Below are 6,331 nucleotides of genomic sequence, written 5' to 3'. Positions count from 1 at the left end.
GGTTTGATCGGCACAATCTTCCAGTAGCTGTGGGATATGTAACTTCTTTGAGGGCATCAATACATTTGTGGTCATTTTAAATATGAAAATTATAGAGCCTCAGACTCTAGATTAATTATTACTCAATGCAAACTGAGTAAATCTAGAGGTATAAGCAGCTTCCAATTAGGGACTGATATATCTAATATGAGAAGCACGTGCCTTGACATTGCCAGTGGAATGAGCATCATTCTCATTGTCCAACTTAACTACCCACCTGTACCAATAAATATGTCAGTGGAAAAGTGCATGTAAATATTCTGTATCTATTTTTTAACCATACATTTCCCTATGCAATGCGGTTTTGGGTGTATGTAGAATTAGCTTGGTCCTATTTGCCTCTGGCTAGGTGCATTAAGTCTATTATCATGACTCTCACAAAGTAACAGTTAAAAATAATGGTTGGCTACTAAACCCATGGTTGGAAGTCTTCTAAAGGTGCCTGATGCATCCACTAAGGATCTGATGTACAAGTTAAAAGTAACTTTGACTTGTGGCATTACACTGGTAGCTTTCCTACTGTGCTACTGCGTCAAGTTAGTATATGAGAAGAGTTTTCATGTCTTCTCTGTGGTATACCTACCTCAAATTCAAATAAGCAACATTGCCTGGTGGAGATACACAGGTTGACAGTACTTTCTTTAAATACCAACTATTACAGATTGTGGCTAAGCATAAGCTTGTCCTCTTTTTCTCCATCTTTCCCTCATTCTCCCCACTTACATGGAACAGCTTACACAAATTCCCTCAAACCTAGATTTGATCAACCATAGTTTAGCCAGGTGGGGCTATCTCTGGATGGGAGCAAAAAGTCGGTAAGCACTGCAAGTTGTTGATTAAAGTAGTGTTAATATTTCTACAAGAATACACCTGATAAGCTCTCTCTCCACCATCATACAAACCTGCTGCTCTGTATACAAGGGTGACTCAAATGTAGAGACTTCACAAGACGCCTAATAATGCTCTTCTATTCTGGCCTATCATATAGGCATCCGGACTTTATAAAATATATGCGCTGCTTGCAGAATAATATGTGATTTACTGAGTCTCCTTATATGTGGCGTCTGATTGGTTTCTTTCTGATTGGAGACTGTAATGCAGGAGAAAGGATGCCGGAGAGCCACACCTACGGATAGCCTCGGTAGCCATGGCCCCCCGCAATGGCGATTCCTCGTGTTGTGCGTGTTTGCTCGGCCAGCGGTTAGCTTTCATGCCGCGTTTGATCCTGAGAAAATGCTGCAAAGGATACAAGCGGGACATTAGGTCGCGGTAAAAGGAAGGAGCTGGAGACCTGATTTTTCTCTTTCTTCTGAGGAAACAACGTTGGGACTACGGCGGCGGTGAGAAGAGGGGGAAAGAAAAAAAAAGTGAGGCAGTTTGAGAGTGCCCAGTAACGAATGCAGGAAGGAGCAGGCGAGCAGTGAGCTCCGAGGACCTGAAGCCTGGAAAGGGACGCCTGAAGGCTGTAAAAAGGACGCAAGGGGATGGACAAATAGAGAGTGGAGAACCAGGTGAGGAAGGGCTAGTAAGGAAGGGCTGGAGAAAATAGAAAACGAAGGGTCAATAGAACAATAAATAAAAAGATATTAAAGAGAGAACAGGGTGGTGTGCTACACTGTGGCAAAAAAAAACTACAACAAACTTTTTTGTGTTCTGAAGGAGGAGGGGAAAAAAGAAAGAAACATTTTTTTTTTTTTTTTTTTTGCTGGCTCCCTTTCTTTGGTTTAGGGTACTGGACATTAAAGAGCTGCTGATGTGCCGTTAGTGTAAGTATGTGAGTCTGTGAGTCTGTGAACCACCTTTACGGCTGTAATTTGATCAATTTTGATTACCCAAGTGAATATGGGGAGACGCGACAAATTGGGCCGGCTGGTAGCCAGAGGCGATGTTAATACTGCCTTCAAAGTTAAAACACGGCTAGCCAAGGCACAGAAAAATTTGGCAGCAGGTAGCAGCAAGTCAGGAGTAATGGGGGAGTCCCAACTTCAAAACTCTAGCTTTGAGAGCTCAGATGAGGAGGTGTTGCCATTGGAAGCAATAACAGAGTTTCCAGTGATGCTTACGGAAGCCGGAACTCCCCCCATAATTGTTGCAATTTCTACTAGTAAAGCTGGAGACGTTATGGATCAGCCAGAAGTTTGTCCAAAAGGAAAAGTTGGCAAAAAGGAGGAGGGGGGAGGAAGGAATTCCCCCCTGTTTGTTAAAAAAAATTGGTACAGCCTACCCCCCAGGTTGTCACTCTATCTCCACTTCAAAATATAGTTTCTGGCCCCGACTCAGCCTCTCCTGGTCCACTTCCATTGGACTTAGGTTTGTCAACCTTAACATCGCCAGAGAATTCTTCGACGGCACCAGTTACCCCAGACAAGCAAAACTCGCTACCTTCACCTTCAAGATCCAATCCTACTGCTGACGCAAGAACTAGAATTGAATCTGCCAAACTCACCCTCCCCCACCGCTCCAGCCTCCTCAGCCTGTAATAGTACGGCACAAGCCTTAGCTCTTTCATCAGCATCTTCTGTTCAGGCTAGGCAAGTACAGGCTCAAGATAGGAGTAATTTGACTCCCTCTCTACAAATTCAGGCTCTACAAAATGATCAAGCTCTTGGCTCCAAACACGATATGGATATGTTGAGTGCATTGGTAGAGGGCCCTGAAGTGGCAGCTGAGGCAACTAAACAAATGGAAATTAAAATGTTGCTTAATCTTATCCTCGAAGAGATAAGGGATATGAAGAAATCCCAAGAGAACGAAATCACCTCTCTGCATTCTAGATTAAATAAAATAAGGAGGCAGTTACAGGTCTCCCAGGCAGAGTACAGGAAGCAGAATCACGGATTTCTCAGTTGGAAGACCAGATGTCAGGACTACTCAGTAAAGTGCACGATGTTAATAAAGACAAACTTCTACTGAAGAATAAACTTGAGGAGTTGAAGAACCATTCCCGGCGCTCAAACCTCCGGATTGTGGGTGTGCCAGAGAGGATGGAGGGAGCGCAGACACCACAATGTGGGGAGACTTTCATCAAAGCAAAAGTCCTGCTTGACTTTAGCGGAGACTTGACCATTACAAGGGTCCATAGGGTTCCATTTCATCCGCTGCCAAGCTCAAGTGGTCCACGTACAATTCTAGTCAACTTTTCAGATTATCGGATAAAGGGGAAGATTCTTACCAGGGCTATACAGCAAAAACAGTTCCCTGTGAATGAAACGTCGAACTGTAGAATCTTTCCGGACATGTCGGCAGCTGCTGCTCGGAGACGGAAGGAATTTGTTAAACTGCTCTTTCTGTTCAAGGCACAAGGGGTGCAGGCATCTATCGCCCAACAGTCCTTGTTAAAGGGAAGTTTCACATGTTCACTAATCTAGATGATGCACAAGAGCTTTTGAAGGAAATGTCGGGCCGCAGTAAGGGGTGTGTGTATGTTTTTTTATGCGGCAAGAGAGTCTGGAGAAAGGGGCTTTCGAATTCTCTATAGTACATGATTCAGTGAAAGGAAAGATGGAAAAATGGAAAAAATTTGAAAAAAAATGAGGAATGATTTGAAAATGAATACAGTAGCTTAGAAAGGCTGCTATATCTAACTTGATTAAGGATTAGATACAAAAAAAAAGGATGCGGAGGGTGAGGGTTAACCAGGTGCAATAACATGGCACCTCTGAAGGAAGTGGGGGACAGCAAAAGGTGGAGTGTGTGGGGTAGTAGGGGTTCCACCTCTGGGGAGGGTTGGGGGAGGAAAAGGGTTGGGGGTGGTTAAAAAGTTTAGGTGTAAAATGAGCAAAAGAAGAGCGGTATTAGTTAAGAATACAGAAAAGTACAAGTTTATGATCAGGTTTGAAAAGAGGAAGAACAATGATTAGTAGGAACAGTAGGTGTTGTATTCAATCTGTAAATGTTAAAGGGATACTAAATAAATCCAAGTATGGGGCACTAATAAGATGGTTAATCACTTGCACTCCACAGGTCCTGTTTTTTTCAAGAGACCCATTTGAAAACACATTTTCCTAAATTCTTTTTACCTACATATTTTTCTCATGTGTTTTTTGCCTCTGCTGGGTTAGCTCAAAGAGGGGTGGCAATTTATTTTAGGCGTAATCTTCCCTGGGAGTTTGGGCAAATTAGGAGAGACCCGAAGGGGCGATGGATTTGGGCAGAGGCTAAGCTGAATGGAATGCTGTTAAATTTGATAAATTATCATGGCCCAATAGTCGATGATACTACCCCATTACTTAGGATTACTGAGTTACTTAGAGGAGTCCCGGGGAAAATCGTGATTGGTGGTGATTTCAAAAGATACCGCTAATAAGAATAAAAAAGAGCTGAAACCTCAGACTAGGAAAGTTTTGGAACCCCTAAATCAGGAGCATTTATTAGTAGACCAATGGCGGTTTTGTAATCCCCAGGCGGCCGAATTTATTTGTTATTCCAAGCAGTTTCACACAGCCTCCCGGATAGATTTTATCCTCAGCTCTCGTTCTCTAAGAGTATTAGGTACCTCTCTAGGGACTAATCCTTTTTCTGATCATTCTCTGGTCGAGGTTAAAGTAGAGATCGAAGGGGGAGTTAAAACTCAGTCCAGGTGGCAGATGGACCGGCTGCTCCTCCAAGATTCTATATGGGTGGCCTCAACTAGGGAATGGATACAGGAGTTTTTTGTAATCGGAATGAGGGCACAGCAGAAATGTTTTCACTGTGGGGAGGCTTTAAGGCAGCGATAAGAGGTCACATGAAAGCAAGGTCTGCCGCACAGATGAGAAAAAGGCGAGACAAGATCAACAAGCTGCAGATGGATGTGTCTAGGGCTTCTGTTTCCTTTCAGTCTCAGGGGGGGCAGATACAGCCCTACAATTGGAAAGGGCGAAAGAGGCCTAAAAGGAATTTTCTTTTAATCGAGGAGATTAACAGCTCTAAAACCTTCCAGCACAAGACATATGAAGACAGTCAAATAGTGGGGAAGATGCTAGCAGGGCAGACAAAAGCCAAACAGGAGAAATCTGCAATTATGGAGATTATTGATCCCAAAACAAAAAATATAGTCAGAGATAAGGAGGACATAGCCAGAGTATTTCTAGATCATTACTCTCAGTTGTATTCTACGACAAATGCGGTAGAGACGGAACATATTTACATTTATTTTGATGAAGTCCATCTCCCTATGGTATCTGCTTTATCGGTCACCCCACGCACCGAGGTCACTCCTCCAGGTGTGCGTCAAGTGTGCCCCCGCTGCCGCCTAGTGCCGCCACTGCCCGTCTACTGTGCCCCTGGTCCCAGGCTTGTGCGGCCGCTGCCCGCAGCGGTGCCCCTGGTCCCCGGCCGCCGCTTCTGATTGTGCCCCGCCTGCGCTGCCTGCTCCTTCCCCCTGCTACCTAACTCCGCCGTGTCACCGTCTGTTTCCTGCTTTTCTGCCCGTGTTTTTGTCCCGACGTTGCCAGCTTTTCCCGCCTTTCACCAGCCGTTGTCCCCTGTCCCCCCCTTGCCGAGGCCAGCCCCCGCCGCGTTTTCCCACCACCTCCCCGCCGCTGCCCCCTGCAGCCCCGCCCACTCCCCTGTGTCGCCCTCCCATTCGCCGCCCCACTCCCGCCTCCCAGCTGCTCCTCCCACGCTCCGCCCCCCCACTCTCCACTTATGGCAGAGTGGCAAACGCGCAGCGTTGACGCGCAGCGGGCGTGCCAAAGGTAAGCCCGTCTGCGCCTGTCCGTGCCTGGACCACGCCCAGCGCCCGTACCCCTGGCCCCCGCGCACCCCAGCCCATCCGGCGGACGTTCGACGCCGCCACCCTCAACGCACTCAACACCGGCCGAGTCCCGGGATGCTACCGAGCCACGCCGAGACGCACCCACGGACCTTTCAGCTACCTCTCCTGCAAGTTCACCTGCATCCGGACCTGCACTACACCAACACCCACCAAGCCAAGCACCAGCAGCAGCCACCTGAAGTGCATCCTGCTCAACACCCGCTCCGTCCACAGACACGCCGTCGAACTCTGGAACCTCCTCGACACCACATCTCCAGACGTTGCCTTCCTCACGGAAACATGGATGAACGCATCCTCAGCACCCGACATCGCCATCGCCATCCCCATCCCGGAGGGCTACAAGATCACCCGGAGAGACCGCACCAACCAGACCGGAGGAGGCATCGCCATCATCCACAGGAACACCATCCGCATTGCGACCAACACCGACGACACCCTCACAACCGCCGAACACCTGCACTTCCAGATCAACACCGACCCCAAGACCACCCTCAGAGGCATCCTCATCTACAGACCCCCGGGACCACGCACACA

At 47.2% G+C, this 6,331-nt stretch overlaps 1 protein-coding gene across 4 annotated transcripts in view; it reads right to left on the bottom strand.

Moving 5' to 3' along the window:
* The window catches only part of BMPR2 (bone morphogenetic protein receptor type 2), a 513,538-nt gene that overhangs the window by 103,264 nt on the left and 403,943 nt on the right, over nucleotides 1–6,331 (bottom strand). The window lies entirely within an intron of this gene.

This window comes from Lissotriton vulgaris, chromosome 2_1, assembly GCF_964263255.1.
Source record: "Lissotriton vulgaris chromosome 2_1, aLisVul1.2, whole genome shotgun sequence".
Lineage (NCBI taxonomy): Eukaryota > Metazoa > Chordata > Amphibia > Caudata > Salamandridae > Lissotriton > Lissotriton vulgaris.
This window is presented reverse-complemented; position numbering and strand designations above follow the sequence as displayed.